Below are 22,216 nucleotides of genomic sequence, written 5' to 3'. Positions count from 1 at the left end.
ACCGCAAAAAAAAAAACCAAAAAAACCCTTTGTTATCAAGTAGCTAAATAATGCCCTGCTGCGCGGTAGTGCTGTATTTGATGCTTAGATGGTTTGCAAGCTCCTGCTGGTAAAAGTATTATCGTGATGGTCTTCATTTAAGGTAACGTTCTTACGAGTTTTTAAACTCTGCTCCCCCAACCCTCCCCTCCCCACCGAGCTATTTCTGCTTCTCAAAATGCGGGTACAAGCCTCCTCCACAGGCCCTGTGAGGTCAGACGCAGGCAACACGAGCATCCCTCTGCCCGGCGCACAGTCGGTGCCCAGGGGGTGTCTGGACAGCAGCGCACACCTGAGGTGCTCCAGGTCATGGGACAAAAAGCACATCTCCTAGAAGCATCAAACACACAGCAGGATGCAAACAGCAAAGGTAAAAGCGAGGCTTTTCGCACTGTGCTTCTCCCTACACGCAGAGCTCTTCTGAGGGCAAGTTTTAGGGGCCCTGAAGCTCCAGCCCTGCTCTAAGAACCCGAGCCCTTGCCCGGGAGCCAGCACGGCCGGCACAAGCCGCCCCGACCACAGGGCGACGCAGGCGCATTCTCCCCGCTCACACTCGCCGAGCAGTTTAGTAAGCTCTTGTTACGGGCTGGGTAAACTAGCCTTGATCCTAAAATCCATCTCGAAAGGGAAGGTGGAGCCCGCCGGGCCTCGGGGGCTCAGCCCCATCTCCCTCGCCCCCACCTCACTGACCAGGATTCAGCCGCCCGACTCTAAGGAGGCTTGAGACGCAATTCACATCCATTCAATTCACTCATTTAACGTGTTCAGTTTGGTGGTTTTTAGTATACTTACAGGGTTGTGCAACCATCACCACAATCTAATTTTAGACCATTTCCACCAAAAAGAAGCCCTACTTCATTACCAGTCACTCCCCATTCCCACCCTCCTCCCAGCCCCAGGCAACCACTGACCTATCTGTACAGATTCCCCTATTCTGACTTTTCATACAAATGAAATCACATGATAGGTGGCCTTGGTGTTCAGCTTCTCCCACAGAGCGTAGTGTTCTCAAGGGTCATCCATGTCGTAGCAGGTGTCAGCACTTCATTCCTCTCTATGGTTGAGTAATATTCCACTGCGTAGGTAACACATTTTATTTATCCATTCATCAATTTATGGACACGGGTTATTTCCACTTTTTGGCTATAAGAATAATGCTGCAATGAACGTCTCTGTGCACGTTTTTGGACATGTTTTCATTTCTCTTGGGTAAATACCTAGGAGTGGAATTTCTGGGTCATATGGTAACTACATTTGACATTTTAAAGGACTACCAAACTATGTTCCAAAGTGGCTGCACTGAGCCACTATGGAGAACAGTGTGGAGGTTCCTTAAACTAAAAATAGAGTCACCATATGATCCAGCAATCCCACTCCTGGGCATATATCCAGACAAAACTATAATTCAACAGATACATGCACCCCAACATTCCTACATATACATATACGCACACATATACACACAATGGAATATTACTCAGCCATAAAAAAGAATGAAATGATGCCATTTGCAACAACATGGTTGGACCTAGAGATTATCATATTAAGCAAAGTCAGTCAGAAAGAGAAAGACAAATACCATATGACATCACCAATATGTGGAATCTGAAATATGCCACAAATGAACCTATCTACGAAAGAGAAATAGACTCACAGACACAGAAAACAGACTTGTGGTTGCCAAGTGGGAGGGAGGGAGGGGGAGGGAAGAACTGGGAGTTTGGGATTAGCAGATGTAAGCTATTATCCATAGGCTGGATAAGCAACAAGGTCCTACTGTAGAGCACAGGGAACTATATTCAATATCCTGTGACAAACGATAATGGAAAAGAATATGAAAAAGAATATATGTATGTGTATAACTGAATCACTTTGCTGTACAGCAGAAATTAACACAACATTGTAAATCACCTATACTTCAAAAAAAAATTTTTTAAACAGCAGCTGCACTGATTTACATTCCCACCAGCATTGTATGAGCGTTCCAAGTTCTCCACATCCTGGACAGTACTTGTTATTACATGTCTTTTTGTTTATAGCCGTCCTAGTAGAGGTGAAGTGGCATCTCACTGTGGCTTTGATTTGCAATTTCTCTGATGACTAATGATGTCAAGCATCTCTTCCTGTGTTTATTGGCCATTTGTATGTCTCCTTTGGAGAAATGTCTGTTCAAATCCTTTGTCCATGTTTTAATTGAATATTTGTCTCTTTATTATGGAGTTGTATGAGTTCTTTGCATATTCTGGATACCAGTTCCTTGTCATGTATGTTTTGCAAATATTTTCTCCCATTCTACGGTTATCTTTTCACTTTTTTAATGGTGTCCTTTTTTTCTTTATAATATATTTTTGGATGCATTGGGTCCTCGCCACTGCGCATAGGCTTTCTCTAGTTGGGGTCTACTCTTCATTGCAGTGCGTAGGCTTTTCACTGCGGTGGCTTCTCATTGCCAATCTAGGCACACGGGCTCAGTAGTTGTGGCACACGGGCTCAGTAGTTGTGGCTCATGGGCTTAGTTGCTCCGCGGCATGTGGGATCTTCCCAGACCTGGGCTCGAACCCGTGTCCCCTGCATCGGCAGGCGGACTCCCAACCACTACGCCACCAGGCAAGTCCCTTGATGGTATCCTTTGAAGCACAAAAGTTTTCAGTTTTGATGATGCCCAATTTACCTGTTTCTTTTCTTGCCTGTGCTTTTGGTGTCATATCTAAGAAATCATCACATAACCCAAGGGCACAAAGATCTACTCCCATATTTTCTTAGAGGAGCCTAGTAGTTTTAGCTCCTACATTCAAGTTATCCACTTGGAGTTCACTGTCGTGAATGCATTTTGTGTATGGATCTCCATTTGTTGCAAAGACTGTTATTCCCCACCAAACTGTCTTCATACCCTTGTAAAATATTAACCAACCATAAATGTGAGGGATTATTTCTGGATTCTCTATTGCATTAATCTATGTCTATCCTTATGCTAATACCACACTGTCTTAATCACTGCAGCTTTGTAGTTAAGTTTTTATATCAGGCAGCGTGAGTCTTCCAAATTTGTTCTTTCATGAAGATTATTTTGCCTATTCTGGGTCTCTTGCATTTCCATATGAATTTTAAGTTCAGCTTTTTTTTTTTTTTTTTTAAAAAAAAGATCAGCTTGGGGCTTCCCTGGTGGCGCAGTGGTTGAGAGTCCGCCTGCCGATGCAGGGGACGCGGGTTCGTGCCCCGGTCCGGGAAGATCCCACATGCCGCGGAGCAGCTGGGCCCGTGAGCCATGGCCGCTGAGCCTGCGCGTCCGGAGCCTGTGCTCCGCAATGGGAGAGGCCACAGTAGTGAGAGGCCTGCGTACCACAAAAATAAATAAATAAATAAATAAATAAAATAAAAATTTAAAAAAAATTTAAAAAGATCAGCTTGTTTATTTCTGTAAAAGCCACCTGGGATTTTGATAGGGATTGCGCTGAATCTGTGGGCCAATCTGCGGAGTGCTGCTATCTTAGCAACGTAATATTCAAATGTCTTTCCCTTTACGCTCTTCTTTAAATTCTTGCAACACTGTTTTGCAGTTCCCAGGATAAATAAAGTCTTACACTTTGTTAAATTTATTTCTAGATATTTGATTCTCTTTGATGCTGCTGTAGACAGAACTGCTTTCTTCATTTCATTTCAGATTGTTCACTGCTCACAGATATGAATGCAGTAGATTTTCGTGGATTGATCTCATGTCCTGCCATATGCTGAACTGGCTTACTAGTTCTGATACCGTGTGGTGTGTGTGTGTGGAACGTGCGTGTGGTGTGTCTTCCCTAGGACTCTCCATCTACAAGATCATGCAAAGTGAGATAATTTCACACCTTTCTTTCCAATCCAGATGCCTTTTCTTTCTTTTTCTTCCCTAACTGCCATGGTAAGAACCTCCGTGCAGTGTTATAGAAGTTGTGAGAGGGGGAATCCTTCTCTTTCCTGATCTTCAGAGAGTCTTCAGTCTTTCTCCACCAAGTACAACGTTAGCTGCAGGCTTTCGTCAGACTCAGCCCGCATGGTCGTTGGTTCTGGATTCTGTGGTGGGCAAGAGGCAGCCCGGCAGAGAGAGGCAGACTGTGATCCCGGGATGCTTACCGCTTGCCAGATGACTCCAAACAAATCCCATTCTCAACTCGATTTCCTCATATAAAAATGGCAGAAAATAATACCCACTTTTCAAAACTGTTGTGAAAATTAAAAGAATAAATTTGATTGTGTCTGGCACGGAGATGATGTTCGATAACTGTGGTCAGATCTGAATCCAGGAGCCCCTTCGAAGGGCCTGAGTGGCCTCGGCACAGCAGAGGGACCCCTACTGGACGTGAACCTTTTCCCAAATCCACAGGACGAGTGACATGAATCATGAAACAAAAGAATCGACCAGGGCAGACGGTGCTGCGTGTGCGACGGGCTCAGGGGGCCCCACAGACCAGGACGTCAGCTGGAGAGCCCATCCCAGGGGCCTTGAGGTCCAGGAAAAGGGGCTCGGACGGACTCACGTCCCCAACAGGAGTGGCCTGATCTGTTTAAAGGGCAACGACAGCTCCACGGGGAGCAGAGGGGGTGAGGCTGGGGCAGGGGGCCCGCAAGGGGTGAGTTCACAGTCCAGCCAGAGATGATGTGGACCCAGAGAGGGTAGGAACGCCAGGTACAGAGCAGAGAGAACAATGGGGGAGGTATTTATTCATTCATTCATTCAACAAATAACTGATTGAGTGCTTCCCTGGTGGAGCAGTGGTTAAGAATCCGCCTGCCAATGCAGGAGACACGGGTTCAAGCCCTGGTCCGGGAAGATCCCACATGCATGCCTCGGAGCTACTGAGCCCGCGTGCCGCAACTACTGAGCCCGCGTGCCACAACTACTGAGCCCGCGAGCCACAGCTACTGAGCCCGCGTGCCACAACTACTGAAGCCTGGGCGCCTAGAGCCTGTGCTCCGCAACAAGAGAAGCCACCGCAATGAGAAGCCCGCGCACTGCAACGAAGAGGAGCCCCCGCTCACCGCAACTAGAGAAAGCCCGTGCACAGCAACGAAGACCCAACGCAGCCAAAAAAAAAAAAAACAAACTGATTGAACCCCCATCCCACTTCCCATGCGGGACTTATAAGCTGGATGCTACATAACTGCGCACAAATGAATGTAAAACTGTAACTGTGAGAAATGCACAAAGGAGAGACCCTTGCTGGTGTGAGTCTGTCCTGGGGTGTACCTGACCTAATCTGGGAGAGCAGGAATGCTTTCCTGAGCAACTGGTGGTGGAATGGGGGGCCTCCAGGCAAAGAGGAAAGGCAGCAGCAGCACATGCAAAGGCCCAGGGGTGGGGGCAGCATCACGGGGAGCCCAGAGCCTGAGGAAGCCCAGCATGGCCACACGGAGGGGGCACGGGTGCAGGTGAGCCCGCAGGACCAGGCGCACAACCTTACAGCCACAGCAAGGAGTCTAAGGATGCGGGTAATGTGTTCACATTTACATTTTGGAAATTTCACTTAGACTGAAGTGAGTAAAAGAGGCTGGAAAGGAGCCTGGCTCCAGAGGGAAGGGGAAAAGCGTCAAAAACAGCCAAAATGAATGTCTTGTCATCCCCAAGTTCTTATGAAAGATCAGACAACGTTCCCGGGGGTTCGCGGCGGGGGTGGGGAGTTGACAGCTGCTGGGAGGGAGCAGGGGCCGCACATCCGTGGATCCCAGGGCCTGGGGCCTGGGACACAGCTGCCCAAAGAGTAGGGGAACAACACACACCCTGAGAAGCCAGATGCCGGCGGAGGCGGGGCGGGGGCAGCGCCGGGCCCCGCCCAAAGCCTTGGGGTCCTCAGCCCCTCCTGCCCTCTCCGCCCAGCCGGAGCATCTGCAAACTCCCTCCTCCACTCACCACGTCCTCCAGTTCAGCCAGGAACAACAGCTACGTTCTGGAAGCTTCCACAGTCCTCCACTCAGTCTAATCCCCACACGGCAGCCGGGCTGATCCACGTGAAGCCCCCAGGGCTTCTGTTCACACTCAGAAAAAGGGCCCCGCTGGCCTGGGCCCGGCTCCTACTCACTGCCCTTCCCTCACCTCTGCTCTCTGCGTGGGCCACAAACTCACCCGGCAAACGCCGGCCCCCAGTCTGGACGCCCCCCGAAACCTCCTTGGCCTCGGAGGGGCCCTTAGCCCCTCGGCTCACGTCCTCCCAGGTCCCTGCACCCTGTTTCTCTGTCTTGTTGTGAGACTCACCGGCGAAACACCAGCCCTGAAACTGCCCGGCTCGGACTGAGTGCCCGCGACCCTCAAACTCACGTGTGGATCTAAGGCTCAGTGTGACGGAGGGCGGGGCCTCCGGGTGATCCGGTCAGGGGGTGGGGCCCCCACGGGCGGGTGGGTGGGGTTCGCCCGAGAGCCTGCCGGCCCCGCCCTCCACGAGGGCCTGGCTGCCGCGGGGGGTGGGGGGCGGGTGGGCCTCGCGGGACTTCACAAAACCCACCCGCCCAGGCCAGCGGCGACCCCTGCCCAGCCAAGGACCTTCTCGCGTTTGAAGGGGACCGTCTGACCCGTGTTCCTTTTCACGCCCACCTCCGGTTCCCCCCTCCGTCCCCCCTGGGCTCGCCCCCTCACCCCACCACGCGGCTGTGAGGAGAGGTCACCAGACCCCGCGGACACTTGCGTGCCTGTCGCGCCGTACGGCCCGCGATGGCCACCCGACCGGCCCCGCACCCTGGTTTCGGCCACAGCTCCGACTCCTCCGTTTGCCTCAAGCCTCTTCTCTGCCAGGCCTCGGTGACCCCGCGACCTTCCCCGCACTCGGCCCCGCACCCACCCTGCCCCCAAAGCAACCTTCTAGAACGTGAATCTCATCCTGCCACCTTTAGACGCCGCCCCGGGGACCGCAGCTGCCCGTGAAGGTGGCCTTCAGGCCCGTCGTCTGTGTCCGGCGCCCTCGCCCCCATCTCCATCGCCACCCGGCGCCTCCGCCCACCGTCGCTGAGTGACTGCTTTTCTCCGCTCGGCTCAAACGGCTTCCCTTGCTCCGCCGGCCCGAGACCCGGCCTCTCCCCGCACACAGCCTGCGGCGGCCTGAGCAGAGGCTGCGCTCGCCTGCCCGGCCGGCGCTCGGCTGCGTGAACCACACCCGGCGCGGCTGCTTCCCGGGAAGAACCGTCCCTGGGGCTCGGCACGCGGGCCCAGGCCGTGGCCTCTCTGGCGGCCTTCCCGCTGCAACAGAGCGGAGTAGTTGCCACCGAGGTGTGCGGCCGAGCCTGAGATGTTTCCTCTCTGGCCCTCGGGGGAAAACGTTGCGGCCCTGCCCTGGCAGGTGTCTCGCCGTCTGGCATGCGATGGGCACTCGGCAGACGCGTGTGGGGCGGGCAGGAGCGAGCCAGCAGCACAGACCCTCGCGTCACAGGGTGGGCAGGGCTCGGCTGCCCCCACGGCCCCCGGGCGGGTCCAGGGGCGCCACCCCAGCAGGGGGGCAACGGGCCTGGGGAGCCTGTCGTGACGGGGGGGGGGTGCACCCCTGGGAGCGGCGGGGCTGGGCCATCCCAGCTGGGCCATCCGAGCGTCCTGACCGGCGGGGCCTTAGGCCTGTTCCCGGCTGCGCGGGCTGTGGCCCCGCGAGGGGCTGGACGAGCTGCCGGCCCTTCCCCAGCACCACGAGGCTTCCTTCACAGCCTCCAGGGTCCAGCTCAAACCCTAAAGAGAGAGAAGCAGCCCCAGCCCTTGCACACTGTGCCTCCGGCGCCTCTGAGGGGCAGAGGGTTCCCCGTCAGGAGCGGCAAGATGGGGTCAGCCCTACCCAGTGAGGAATGTTTGGGAAAGCACCGGCCATTTCTCCAGCAAAGAACCGAGGCTTCACGTTCCCTCCGGATAAGCCTAGGGGTGGGGGTTTCACCCCCGCTTATTCCACCAGAAGCTAAGGAAGCAAAGATGCTCGACCGCAGTTCTCAAGACCCCTGTGGGGAAGAGGCCCAGAGAGGTGAAGTAACCTGTCCAAGGGCACACAGCACGCGCTGCCGGGGGCGGCGCTGGACCCGCAGCCCCAGGAGCACAGCGGGACGAGGGGAAGTGGTCCTCCCCGGGGGCTCAGGCCGCAGTCCTGGGCACGGCTCCAGGATTGAGGGTGACGGGTGAAGCTGTCTCCCGCGGCTCCCGCGCAGGAAGCGTGAAGCCTGAACTGGAGCATTAGCCAGCGATACCCGCAGAGAGCGCATGCGCAGGAGAGGGGACGGGGTGGGGCTGGTGAAGCCTCGGGTCACCTGCCACAGCGCCCCCCCTCCGCCAGCCACTCGGCGGGAGGGAGAGAGGGAGGGAGGAAATGGGGCCGCCCACCCCGAGGCAGGTGGTTAGGGCCGCGCTCCGCAAAACGAGGCCCTGAGACCCCGAGATCCGAGGGTCGGGCCAGGGGAAGTGCGGGCCCAAGGCTGCGTGTTGGAAGGAAAATAAGCCCCCGGGGCTGTGCCGGCCTGGACCGTCCTCACCTGCCCTCCTGGGGGTGGGGGGGGGGGGGCGCGGCCTCAGCCCCTCCCGCGACGAGGCTGTTCTGCTCAGACAGCTGAGTCAGCGTGAAGGTTGGGCCTCAATCCCCCACGGCCTAAGCCTCCAGCCCCCCCACCTCCGCGGCAGGAACAGGGCCCCATCCGTCTGTCTGTCCAGTCCATCTCTCCAAGGTGGCCACTCGGCTCTCTGACCGTCTATCTCAGGCCCTCGGATCCTGCATCTCCCCCGGGAGTCGGTCCCACGAGGGGCCGCAGCCCCGCTCCCCACCCTGACCCCACAAGGAACCTCTCCTGAGTGTCCCCGAGCGAAAGCAAAGGGACGGTCGCCTCGGCCAGACCCTCAAGGGGCCCAGGCCCTGGATCCGGATCAGAGGGAGCCGCGGGAGGCGCCCATCTCCCCCTCCCCCTCCCCTCGCGCTGACGCCCACCTGCTGCTTCTGGGCCCCTCCGCGTGCTCCCAGAGGAGCACGACCCCTAAATGGAGCCTGACCCCATGTGGGAGACGAGAAAGTTCTACCCCCACACCCCTGCCAAGGGCACAGGTGCCCACACCCTGACACCCCCCCCAACATGCACACACACACCCCACGCACTCAGGCCCGGCTTCCATCGATACGGATAACGGAGAGCTGAGGAGATTCCATCTTTGCTGACACTGTATTCGCAGAAGCCAAAGGAATGAGATGGAAACTGGTTAACCAACAAGACGCGTCTCGCTGAAGCCAGCGGCTAAGAAGGTTGATACTTAAGGATAAGTTTGTCTTTATTTTTCTGGACCCATGCTTCAGTCCAACATTTGGTCCTAGGAGGTGGAGACTAAAATTTGAATGAATTAATTTTCTAGCTCACTTTGAAAATAACTTGCCCATTTCTGTGAGTTCCTCGCGTGCTTGCCTGGGTCGGCCGTGGACACCTGTACCTGGAGCCAGGCCACTGCCCGCGTGGAGAAGCAGAGTGTGCTCTGCACCGGCCCCAGGGCCCCAGCCTTGGGAAGTCCCTCCCAGCGTCTCACTTCAATCTTTCCGGCTCCAGCCACGCGCCATTGCCTTCCCCCGCATCCAGGCTGAGATGAGCAAATCCCAGGCCTCCGCCTGCACGCCCGTAAGTGAGGATGGTCAGAGGAGAAAGCTCCCGTGAGGCCCACACATCTGCCACGGGCTGTTCTCCCTGGACCTGGAATCTGGGTGCAGGATTCACAAATCACAGATGAGCAGAACCCGGACCCCGAGAGCCCGGGGAACCCTGCACACCACGCGGTCCAGAACCCATGTGTGAAACATCACACGGGGAAGGGCTGCACGCCCCTCCAGGTGCACCACAGCCACTATCTCGGGCACAGGGGGCAGGGGGCGGGGACACCCCATCAGGGCCCGGCAGGACCACAGCCCGACCCCACCCAGCACCCGCAGTGTCTCCCAAACCCACAGGCGCCCTCATGGGCCTCAGGGTCTCAGCGAGCAGGTGGGGAAGGGTGGACCACGAAGGGTGACTGAGGGGGGTCCGTGGACACGAGGACCACAGGCTGCCGGATGCAGGTTGTGGGAAGGAGCGGGGAGCAAGGCTGGGCCTGGTATGGCCCCCCGAGTGTCAGGGGCCCAGGGGCACCCGACCTCGTGCTGTGTACGCGGGCAGGAGGGGCAGCCCCACTCCCCGACTGAGCAGTGATAACCCAACGGCACAAACCCGCCCTGCGCACAGGACCGCAGCCCCACGGCCCATTATCCTTCCTCCAGATGCACAATGACGTGTTCAGTGAAAACCATTAAAAATGGACACAGTGTCTTCCTGGCTAAACGTTACGGGCTCTGACACACAAGGTCTGCTACACACGGCCCCCCCAAAGGAGCTGGGACGAGGGTTTGGGCTGAAAGCAAATGCCTTTTAATGTGAGCATAAGAGAGTGTGTGTGTTTGTGAGGTGTGTGTGTGTGTGAGGTGTGTCTGTGTCGTGTGCATATGGCATGTGTGTGTATGTGTGGTGTGTGGTATGTGGTACGTGTCTGTGGTGTGTACAGTGTGTGTGGTGTGCGGGGGGTGTACAGTGTGTGTGTGGTGTGGGGGGGGTGTACAGTGTGTGTGTGGTGTGGGGGGGTGTGTACAGTGTGTGTGTGGTGTGGGGGGGTGTGTACAGTGTGTGTGCGGTGTGTGTGGGGGTGTACAGTGTGTGTGTGGTGTGTGTATAATGTGTGTGTGGTGTGTGTGGGTGTGTACTGTGTGGTGTGTGTACACTGTGTGTGTGGTGGGGGTGTGTACACTGTGTGTGTGGTGTGGGGGGTGTGTACAGTGTGTGTGTGTGGTGTGGGGGGGTGTGTACAGTGTGTGTGTGGTGTGGGGGTGTGTACACTGTGTGTGTGGTGTGGGGGGGTGTGTACAGTGTGTGTGTGGTGTGTGGTGTGTGTACAGTGTGTGTGTGGTGTGTGGGGGGTGTGTACAGTGTGTGTGTGGTGTGTGTACAGTGTGTGTGTGGTGTGTGGTGTGTGTACAGTGTGTGTGTGGTGTGTGGGGGGTGTGTACAGTGTGTGTGTGGTGTGGGGGTGTGTACAGTGTGTGTGGGGTGTGTGAAGTGTGTGTGTGGTGTGTGTACAGTGTGTGTGTGGTGTGTGGGGGTGTGTACAGTGTGTGTGCATGCCGTGGGGGGGGAAGAGCAGCGGGCAGGGGTGACGGGGGTGACAGGCTCTGAGAAGACCGCCGATCCCCTCACGGATCGCCCGCGTGGAGCCTGGCAGGCGGGGCCTCCACATCCGGTGGAGCCTGGGCGCCATCCCCTACCCCCCAAACACGCATACACACACGGCGGGACCGCAGGTCACACAGGAGGACGGAGGCCCCAGGGCCACCTGGGAGGGGCCTCAGCAGGCGAACCGGAGAGGCACGTGTGTGACACCACGCGTGACGTGTGAACACCCTGTGATGCGTGTTATATGGCCGAACGTGGGAACATGAGGCGCCCTGGGGCGAGAGGCTACACCCTGATGAGGGAGCCCCTGGGTGGTCACATGGCACAACCACAGCGCCTGGGGGCTGGGAGAGCCGCGGGCCACCCGCATCCGCTGGCGTCACTGTCGCCTCTGGCCCGCCTCTCGGGCGAAGGGGCCTCTGCCTCCGAAGGTGCCAGGAGACCTGCCCCCTTCCCTCCACCCTCTGCAGAGCGGCATCCCTCCTCCCAGGGGCCCCGGGCTTGACGACGTCACCTCTGTGGGCAGCACGAGGTGGGGAGTGAGGGGACCGTGGAACCAGACCATCCCAGCCGGGCAGCCCCGGAGGCGGGCTCTGTCTCAGAGCTGATCCCTCAGCTCCGCGCAGGGCAGGCGACCGTCCCCGGGGCAGCCGCTGAGATGAAGCCGCGTGTGCGTTGGGTGCAAAGTGGACCCCAGGACACACGCGTGCCTTTCCTCAGTCCCCTGCGTCACACATGCGCATCGTCTGACCCTGTGTCCCCAGAGCGAGGGGGCAGGTGCGGCCCAGCAGCCCAGGCGGCTCTGTCCAGGAAGCAGGGGAGCTGGGAGGGGCAGGTGGGAGTTTGAGGCCGGCGCCCCTCCCTCTCAGCTCTGCCCACTCCTCAGGCTGGTCACTCCTGCCCGTGTGGCAGCCTCTCGTGTGAGCAGCCCCCTGGGCCTGGCAGCAGGTAACTGAGAAGGTGGGGTCCACCGGGCGCTGCCCTCTCCCCTCCGCAACCACCATCCTGCTTCAGGGAGAAGAGGGAGACCCGCAGCAGAGGCAGGCCCGTCAAGGCCAGACCCACGCACCCTGGGGCCGAGCGGCCACGGTCTGGGCGGGCGGGCCTGTGGTCCCGGATGGCCCAACAGGAGGAAGATAAGCAAGCGCTCCTGGGGAGGGGCAGGGCAGCTCAGAGCCTCCAGAGAGTCGGGGGGTTGAGGCGTGAGCACCACCTCCCTGATTACCTAGGGTGGCGGCGTCTGCCCTGTCCAGCCTTGAGAAGGACCCCTGGACGTCTGACTGTTTGGAAATCCAACCTCCACCTGACCCTCACTCTCACTCACTCCCCCAGGTGCCTGCAGGCTCCCTGCTGAGCGGCCAGCCCCTCAGCAGCTCCACAGATCCAGACTCAGGCCTTGGTGGGCACGCAGCAGGAGGGCCTCTTCCCCACGATGGAGGCCTCCCTGAGGGCGTGGACGCTGAGCTCCCAGCCCCCCCCCCCCGCCAGGGCTCCTTCCCCAGCCAGCAGGTCCCACTGTGGGAGGACGGGGCGGGGGCAGGGGGAGGCCCCACGAGGGCCACGTTGCGTTTCTCTCCACGCTCAGCCCCGTGAGGTCAGTGCTTGGTGCCCACTTCAGAGATGAGCAACCAGGCTGAGCACGGGGGCTGAGCCAGGAGCCCTGTCTGCCCTCGGTGGGGCGGGGAGTCAGTGAGGAGGATGCAGTCTGTCCCCCCCATTTCCACGAGGGCCTCCTTCCTCCCAGACGCCTGGTGGGCCCTGGGGAAAAGACATGCCCAAGGCTTCCCTGGTGGCGCAGTGGTTGAGAATCTGCCTGCCAGTGCAGGGGACACGGGTTCGAGTCCTGGTATGGGAAGATCCCACATGCCGCGGAGCAACTAAGCCCGTGCGCCACAACGACTGAGCCTGTGCTCTAGAGCCCACGAGCCACAACTACTGAGCCCTTGAGCCACAACTACTGAAGCCCGTGCGCCTACAGCCCATGCTCCGCAACGAGAGGCCACCGCAACGAGAAGCCCACGCACCGCAACAGAGTAGCCCCCGCTCGCCACAACTAGAGAAAGCCCGTGCGCAGCAACAAAGACCCAACGCAGCCAAAAATAAAAATAATTAATTAAAAAAAAAAAAAGACATGCCCTTCACTCTTCACACAGAGATGCCTGTTTCCGCCAATACCCCTGACAGCTCACCGTCTCGTGCGAATCCCAGGACACGATTATCCTCCCTGAAGAAGCCAGCTTCCTCCTGCCTGACCTGGGGACCAGGACGGCCAGACGTGTCCTCAGAATGCCAACAGGCCGGAGGAGGGGAAAGATGCAGCAGAATCCCAATTGGAAAGTCCCGACTAAGAACTCTGTGGATGCAAACCTAGGAAGCAGTGTCCCCGAGGACGGGAGGTCAGCCCCGCAGCCCAGACGGCCCAGCGGGAGGGCCAGAAAGGCCTCTCCCGACCACCACGCCACGGCCCGGGGCAAGCTCACACTGGGCCTCTCCCAGTGAAGCCCCAGCCCCAGCCCGGCCGCCCTCCGGGGCCCCGCTCTGGGCCAGGTCCTCTCTCCTGAGCCGTCGCCCTGTCCCAGCTGTTCCCCACCTGTGTCCAGACACTGCGAAGTCTTCCACCCCCCTCCCCCACCTCCAGCTGCCCAGACACTCGTGCCGTCCGGCTCTGTCTTGCCTGCTCAAGCTTTCAAGTTGTTTTGGGTGGGTGGAGGGGTCCGACCCCACCCTCCCCAGGGAAGCAGCAGAGTCGGCTCCTTCTCTAGGCCCCAGTCCACCCTCAGATGACAGGACCGCACGCGGTGAGGCCAGGCCGCCCAGACGCCCCGGACATCCCCCCTGAACCCTCGCCGCGCCAGCAACCCGCCAGGTGGTGTAGCCCAGCAGCCGGCGGGCAGGTGTGTGGCTTGGGAGCGGGGGGCACGGCAGCTGACGCCCTGGAAGTCCCTGGCACAGGTGCCAAGGGGACTAGGAGCACAGTCACGGGGAGAAGGAAGCCGGGGATGGGCTTTGGGTACCAGGGCCCATAAAGGAGGTGCGAGGGAGAGGAGAACTGGGGTGGGGGGGCTGCGGAAACGAGACCTCAGCTGCAGTGACAGGCGAGCGTGGAGAGCAGTGATGGGAGGGGACGTGGGGGCCTCCGGGCGTCTTGGGTGTCTGCACAGGAGTGCGGACCCCTCAGTCGTGCACTCTGTGCACCTCGATCAGAAGAGGACAGAACGTGCAGGAGAGAAAGAGCCGTGAGCTGGGGGGCATGGCCGGCACCCCAGCCCGGTCTGGTCCACCCCAGCCCTGCTGCCCCCGTGGTGCCAGGGGCTCCGGCTGAGGGACCATGGGGCAAAGGCAGCGAGACCAGCAGCACCACCCGGGAGGCTTCCTGGAAGAGGCGCAGAGTCGGGATGTTTGGGAGGCGTGGAAGGGGCTGACCAGTTCCAGGCCAGAGACAGACCTGGCAGGGACGGCCATTGACAACTACAGAACAAGATGGGAGGGCTCAGAGCCACCACCCCCGGAGGCAGGGGGGACAGCTGACCCACGTGGGGAGGACACAGCAGGACGCTGCCCCCGCCCGCTGGGACGCGCTGCTCAGAGCCCCCTGGGCCAGGACACGGAGGCCTCCAGGTGCACGCTCACGGGAACGTCCTCTACCCTGCCACCTGCAAGCACGCGGAAGAGACTGCCCTGGCCCAGCTGGGACTGAAGGCCACGGGGCCGCAGCCCCCTGCCCGGGCAGAGGAGGGGAAGGGAGGTGGGCGGAGGACTATCCCCTCCCTGCGACTGCTGGGAACACTGCCCCCCACAGAGCTCGGCCACCGCGCCGCCTCCAAGGGTCCACACACGGCACACCCGTGGCCGAGGCCACGAGACCCAGCAGGGGGCAGAGACTTGCCCCAGGTCACAGGGTCAGGGAGGCGCGGCCTGGCTCCCAGTCAACCGGGGGGGTCAGCAGGGCAGGCCCGACTAGGTGAAGCCCCCGCCATCGCCGAGTCCTGGCCGTGGCCCCCATCAGACTGCGTCCCTGGAGCTGGTGACCTGGGGTGTCTGCCGTTTCCGTATTTCTAGCTTTCTGTCCCACACGCTCCAGGCACCCAACGCGGTCTCTCCTAACAGCATCTCGCTCTTCGTGGTGGCCCCTTCCCCGAGCAAGGTCCCCGTGGAGGGAAGGATCCCACCACGCCTCTCCCGGCCCAGACGCTGCCCTGCGGCCTCCTCTGCTTCTCCTGCAACTCCAGCAGCACCAAGGGCTGGGGGCCTGACCTTCCCCAGAGGCCCCCCGCTTCACGGTGCGGGAGCACAGATTCAGGCTCAGAGTGAGGGGAGAACCTCTGCCCCAGCACTTGCCGAAATCCTGACGGGACGTTGGTTTTGTAAGGTAATGAGTGCCCTGTCATTGGGGGTATTCAAGCTGAGGATAGACCACTACTGGCATGAGCCAGGGAGCGACACAGTGTTGGCCTAGATGAATTTCAAGGCCCCCTTTCTAACCCTTCACATCTCTAAATCCCTGACACCTCCATCCCACCCCTACTGCCAAGTGGCCGGTTCCCCAAGCAGCTTGTCCTCAGGAGGAAGCTGCCACCCAGTTTTTGGGGAGCCCAACGGTTCTCTTTATAACATCACTACTCTTGCAGGGACAGCCTGGCGGTGTTAAAATTAAATACAAAACAGAAACTAGACTTCAGAAATTCCCTGAGCAGACAAAACCATTTAAGCCACGTAAGCAAAAGTAAATCTAGCTTATTTCATGAACATAAGCAAACCTTAACCCAGGTTACTTCTTGTAAATGCCTCTGACAATCATAAAAGAAACAAGCCATCGCCCTAAAGGCCGCAGGAGACAAAGACACACGGCACCCTACTGTGCTTCGCAGATAGCGTGCGTTTCACAAACCGAAGGTCGTTGCAGCCCCACGCGGAGCGCGTCCAGCAGCACCATTTTCCTGAAAGCCTTGCTCGCTTGTGTCTGTGTCACATTTTGCGAATTTGCACAATATTCCAAACTTTCGTTATTATATTTGCTGAGGGGATTCGCGAGCAGTGATCTCTGATGCTACGAGGGCAGGTGTTTGGGCATCTTCTAGCAATAAAGTGTTTTGTAATCAAGGCACGTATGTTGTTTTTACAGAGATGACGCTATTGCGCACTTAAAAGGCTGCAGTCTGGTGTAAACGTAACTTTCAGATGCACAGACAACCCAAAAACTTTGTGTGCCTGTCTGTACTGCCGTGTGCCTGCTGTCACTTTCGACCAGTCCCCTGGTGTCTGGAAACCTTGCTGCAATGGGCGACCACGGTGAAGGGTGAGCGCTCTCCCGGCACCAGATGCGCCACCCTGGGGCATCCCGCCCGAGCTTCCCGCCAGTCTTTGAATTTGAACGCTCCCAGTTCACAGCCGGTCCTCACATGCCCGATAAAGCCTGATGACACCATTTACTGACTTGGTGGTCTGAACTGTGCCATCTCTGGGTTTTGAACAGGGGTCAGGGTAGGGTGGTGGCTGCCCTGGGGCCTGGGCTCCGTCTCGTGTTGCCACCCCGTGGGGAGCGGGCCACAAGACAGGGCGGAGTCTGGACTAGATGGGGACCAGCCGGGCTCCTGCCAATGGAGGGACGGTGGAGGGGGTGCGGGCAGGAGAAAAGGGAGCCCTGGCCCAGCCCCCTGAGTGCGTGAGGGGAAAGGTGAGTGTCGGAGCGCATCGGGGCAGGCAGGCGGTCCAGTGGTTAGGACCCAGCGCTCTCACTGCCGTGGCCCGGGTTCGATCCCTGGTCGGGGAGCTAAAATCCTGCAAGCTGGGTGGCGGCCAAAAAAAAGAACAAAGGGCCCACGGAGCTTAAAAACAGTGGGAGGCACAGGCGCGGCGTGGGGGGGGAGCTCAGCAACTACAGGCGGGAAAGGCCACCCTGGAGACTGGACACACTCAGTGGAAAGAGCTGCGGGGCAGGCAGGCCAGGCCTGCAGGACTGCCCCGGCCTCAGGCAGGGAAAGAGCCGAGACCCAGGGACACGCCAGCCGCCTGCCCAGAGACACTCCGGTGGTCCCCCGGGTCTGGGCCGCCACAGAAGCCCATCCTCTCCATCCGGCGCGCAGGCTTCTGGAGGAGACCGCCACTGGCACCCTTCACCGCCACCTGCCAGCTCGCAGAAGGCATTTCCCCAGAGGCGCCGCTGGTCCCTCTCCGGGTTAAAGGCTCGGGACACAGCGCCTGGATCCAGGAGGAGCTCTGGCCTGGATCCAGGAGGAGCTCTGACCAGCAGGTTCTGGAAGTGGGAATGCGGAGCGGAGGGAGGGCCGGGAAAGGCTGCAGGACGCGGACATGCAGAAGGAAGATGCACAGCGGCCGCTGCTGCCTCTCCCGGTGTCGCCAGACGTGGCCGGCTGACTCGGAGTCGGCCAGCACACACTGGGCACCTACCGTGTGCACAGCACCTTCCCACAAACGGGCCCAGCCCAGGAAGGAGGGCCGAGCCTCAGAAGGCGGCTGGGGTGCCCCCTCCTCCCGCCCCCGCACTCAGCCCCCACCTGGCTGGTCGGCACACTAGGTGGGAGAAGCATTGCTGGGAAGACTGCGCAGAATCTCCACGGGAGGTAAGACCTGGAAGGAAGCCCGGGATCTGGTACCCCAGCCCCTGCTGCACAGCAGGAAATGAGGCCCAGAGAAGGGAAATCTCTTCCCAAGTCAGGAGGGGAGTCAGAGCTGGGATGCCTCCCTCGCCCCGACCCCAGGTGGAAGGTCCTCTCTGCCTCTTAAGAGCATGTGGGAGGCTTTCCATACTGGGGGGACACAGGAGCCCCTAAAACTGCACCCGGGGACAGAGGATGCAGGGGTCTGGCCACCTCCCAGGAGAGCCACGTGGTGGGCAGGGAACACTCCCACAGCATCGCACTCAGGCCAGCGTGTCGGGTTCAAGCCTGGCTCCCCAGCAAGTATCCTTGGAACCTCTGAGCGCCAGGTTCCTTATGCTATAAAATGGGAATAATAATAGTACCTGCTTCACAGAGAACTGTGATAACTGAAGGAGGCTGTCCACATACAGTACTCAGAACAGGGTCAGTAAACAGCAGCTTTAAAAATAAGTGCCGTTGGGACTTTCCTGGTGGCGCAGTGGGTGAGACTCCGCACTCCCAATGCAGGGGGCCCGGGTTCGATCCCTGGTCAGGGAACTAGATCCCACACGCATGCTGCAACTAAGAGTCCGCATGCTGCAACTAAGAAGCCTGCCTGCCTCAACTAAGACCCGGAGCAACTAAATAAATAAATAAAAATATAAATAAATTTTTTTTTAAGTACTGTTGTCCTCAGTCTCCATGGAAAGTGGTTTCCAGGACCCCTCAAAATGCAAGGACGCTCAAGTCCCTTATATAAACCAGGGCTGTGTTCGTGTATAACCTAGCGCATCCTCCGGCAGGCTTCAACTCCTCTCTAGATTACTGATGATACCTAATACAATGTAAATACTATGCAAAGAGTTGCTGGCATGTGGCAAATTCAAATTTTGCTTTGTGGAACTGTCTGGAATGTTTTTCAAATATTTTCAATCTACAGCTGGTTGAATCTTCAGGTGTGGAGGAGAACCCACGGATGCAGAGAGCAGACTAGATACCATTTGACCCAGCAATCCCACTCCTAGGTATGTACCCAAGAGAAAAACATTTGTCCTGTCAAAAACCTTTACACGAATGGTCACAGCACCAGCATTGACAACACTCAAAAACCAACCAAAACGCCCATTAACAGATGCATGGATAAGTACACTGCGGTCTCTCCCTGCAACCGAGTATTATTCAGCCATTCAAAGGAATGAAGGACTGATACATGAGACGATGTGGTTGGACCTTGAAAATATATGCAAGTGAAAGAAGCAAGTCACAAAAGACCACGTAATGAACGATTCTATTTACGTGAAACGTCCAGGGAGACAGACTGACAGAGACGCAAGACAAATTATCCGTTGGCTGGAGGTTGGGGAAAAGGAGAACAGGAGTGACCACTAACGTTTACCCTTTTTTTTTGGGTGAGAAACGTTCTGAAGTTGGGTGGTGGTGGTGGATGCGCGACCGTAACTGCACGAGACCCACTGAACTGTGCGCTGCGGCTGAGTGGCCCGTACAGTAGGTAAATTAGATCCCAGCAAGGCCGTTTTTAAAAGTAAAAAATCTACCAACCCCTGTAAGGTAAGGGGCTTCGACCACAGTTTTGAGGAGGGTGATGGGTTCAGAGAGCTCGAGCATCGGCCCGCAGCCTGGGCAGGCGGCTATAGGGTCTGACTCTGGACTCTGTGGTACTGAACTCCGAGTCTGGGGCTCTTTCCGGAAGCTTCTCCCGAGCCCGAATCCAGCCTGACTCCCAAACACCTTGGGAAAAGCCTTCACTCCTCTCCCACGGAACCCCTCAGGAAGTCTTCCCAGCTCTCTCATCACACCTCCAGCTTCCTGAGGGAGGACTTTCCATGGGATCTAAGGTCATGGCCAAGGTCAGAGGAGACAGGCACCCGACCAGGACCCTACACTCCAGCCAAAGCCCCACACCTTCTTTAGGAAGCCGGGGTGGGGGGGCGGACGAAACGCAGTGGGCTCTGGGGGCTGTGCTCGCTTTTGAGGTGACCCTGGAGGTGACCTTGGCAAAGCAAGGTCAGGGCTCCGGGAAAATGATATTTGGGAAGAGGCTTTGAGGAGGCGACATTTCCAAGGCCCTGAGTAGCTCCGAAGACTTAAAGGAGCCTCTCCTCTCCATACCTGCCCCTCACCCTGATGACCAGCCAGAGGGCTACGGGGCAGTGGGCGCCACTCAGCTGGTGGCCTGGGCGCCTGCAGCCTGTCACTTCCCGTCCTCAGCAGAGGCTCTTGGCCTAATCACCTGCCCAATACCGTCAGCAGGCAGGAGGGAAGGCGGCAGGCGAGGGAGGGGACAAGGGTGCCGTCCACCAGGGCCCTGGACCTGCCTCGAGCCACCGTCTGCCCCACCCCCGCCTCCTGGCACTGCACGCAGCCTGGCCGCGGGGGAGGAGGAAGGGCCCCCCGCCCATCTCAGGGTCACCAACCTGGTGTCCCAGCTCGAAGGAGACGTGCCCCCAACTCTCTGCTTGTACAACCGGGGACCACGTCCAGAAACACTCCTGCCCGGAGCATGCCGACCGAGGAGGTGCAGACGCTGGGAGAGGGCGGGCTCAGCCCGGAGCCACCCAGCACCCGCGTGCCCTTGTGGGGAGAGCGCCGCACTGGGGCTGGGGCTGTTTGTAGACAGCGCAACCGGCCAGAGCCTCCACCAGGAAGCCCGCCTGGGTCAGAGGTGAGACGGGAGGAGGGCAGCGCCTCAGACCGTCATCCAGGGCACCCTGGGGGACGCGAGGGAGGCGGTCACCCTTCTCCACCTTTCAGAGGGGACAACTGAGGTCCAGGGGCAGGAAGACGCAGCTTGCCCGGGGCCACGCGCGGTAACTGCACAGCGAAATCACTGGATGCCAGGTCCTTCTGGCCAAATACCGTCACCGCCTTGCCTCACCGCCCCCCCCTCCAGGCTCCCACGCTGCTTCTCTATCTACCAAGTGTCCCTCCGGTTTGAAGAAGCACCACAATAACAACAGCGAAATCTTCATACTCTCACCGTTCTCAGAGCTTCACATAAATATTAACACGCTGAATCCTCATCTACCGTACGGCGTACACACTATTTCATTTCCACTTTAAAGATGAGGAAACTGAGGCGACCAGTGTTTCAGTAACTTAGTTACAGCCCTGCAGGAGGTGGGATCCGGACAAGACGCCTGGCGCCTGGGTGGCGGTGCCAGGCACCTGTGACGTGCCAGGCCCTCACACCCCACCCCGACGGGCCAGGGCCCCGGAAGACGCAGGGAGTCCGCTCTGCGCTGCGCTCTCGCCCAGGGCTGTGCACTAGGGGTCCCGGCAGACAGGTTGCAGGCTGCCCCTGCTGCTGCCGGACGGCTGATCGGACCAGGTCGCAGGGCTGGCTGTGGGGAAGGCGGGAGGAAGGCGGGGGCCCTCCCTCAGTCTCCCTGCCGCTGCCCCAGGTCCACGTGGGACATCGATCGCCCTAGCTCTCCGGTCTCCGGGGACCGCCAGCCCTGTGATCGTCTGGGGGCCCGGGGACCGGGGTTAGCCTTGGGCGGCAGCCCTTACCACCAGGAACGTGGCGTGGCCCCTCTGGGGCAGGCAGCACAGCCAGAGCATTCCCAAGAGAGGAAGGGGGCTTGGTGGATCCACCCACAGCCTCCCGCCTGGCGGATTCCCACAGCACGCAGCCCCTCCCGCGCCCAGTGCGGGCCCCAGGGCCTCGCGCCGTACGCGTTCTGCTTCCCAAAGCTCCCTTCGTTAACCTGTGAAGGTGCGATCCCAGGCGACCACAAAAGCCACCGTAGCAGCCGGCAGCTGCCGTGGGTTCAAGAACTGCATTTCCGTGGAGGAAAGGCTCCGGGCTCTGGCCCTCCTCCCCCGCAGGCCCTTCCCCAACTTCAGGACACAGAACAAGCAAGCAGGATGCAGAGAAGGAAAACAAAAAGATAACAAAACAAAGGCAGGACAAAAAAATCAGGCACAGCCTCTCCTGACCCCACAAGGGCTTTTTCCACATCTTTCCCTGGGCTCAGGGGCCAGATAAGGAGCGAGCCTGAGCCCCGCTCTGGGGGGGCCATCTGCTCCGAGGCCTTTCTGCAGGAGTCCATTCCTCCAGGGAGCCGGCGGGGGTGGGGGGGGGGGGCGGGCGCCAGCTGCAAGCAGTCAGGGAAATGTATCGGGGGTCAGGCTGCGGGCGGGGTGCAGGCTCTCCGAGACACACACAAAGGGTGATTTAACACGGTGGGTCCAAAGGCTGCCTTAGAAGCCGAGTGCTGACGCCGCAGGCCCCGGGCGCCGCGACCTCGCCTTGCAGAATCACTCCCCTCACTCTCGTCCCAAATCGGACGAGATTTCCCTTCCTTTGCCACTGGGCAAATATTGACTTTCTTGCACTCGTGTCACGGATGGTACCGAGGCCAGCGGGCTGGCTATTGTCTCCTCTCTACAGGGCGGGG

General features: G+C 58.8%; 1 protein-coding gene across 4 annotated transcripts in view; it reads right to left on the bottom strand.

Moving 5' to 3' along the window:
• SYT2 (synaptotagmin 2) overlaps positions 1 to 22,216 on the bottom strand; it is an 83,592-nt gene that overhangs the window by 9,140 nt on the left and 52,236 nt on the right. Inside the window, exon 1 of one of the 4 annotated variants that reach the window (XM_079900016.1) lies at positions 6,266 to 6,281. The exons of the other annotated variants lie outside the window; for them this stretch is intronic. The gene's annotated coding sequence lies outside the window, so the exon portion shown is untranslated. Of the gene's footprint in view, positions 1 to 6,265; positions 6,282 to 22,216 lie in introns of those variants that run through there. 4 annotated transcript variants of the gene reach the window in all.

This window comes from Stenella coeruleoalba, assembly GCF_951394435.1.
Source record: "Stenella coeruleoalba genome assembly, chromosome: 1".
Classification (NCBI taxonomy): Eukaryota; Metazoa; Chordata; class Mammalia; order Artiodactyla; family Delphinidae; genus Stenella; species Stenella coeruleoalba.
The sequence above is the reverse complement of the archived record's forward strand: the minus strand, read 5'-3'. Positions and strand labels throughout refer to the sequence as shown.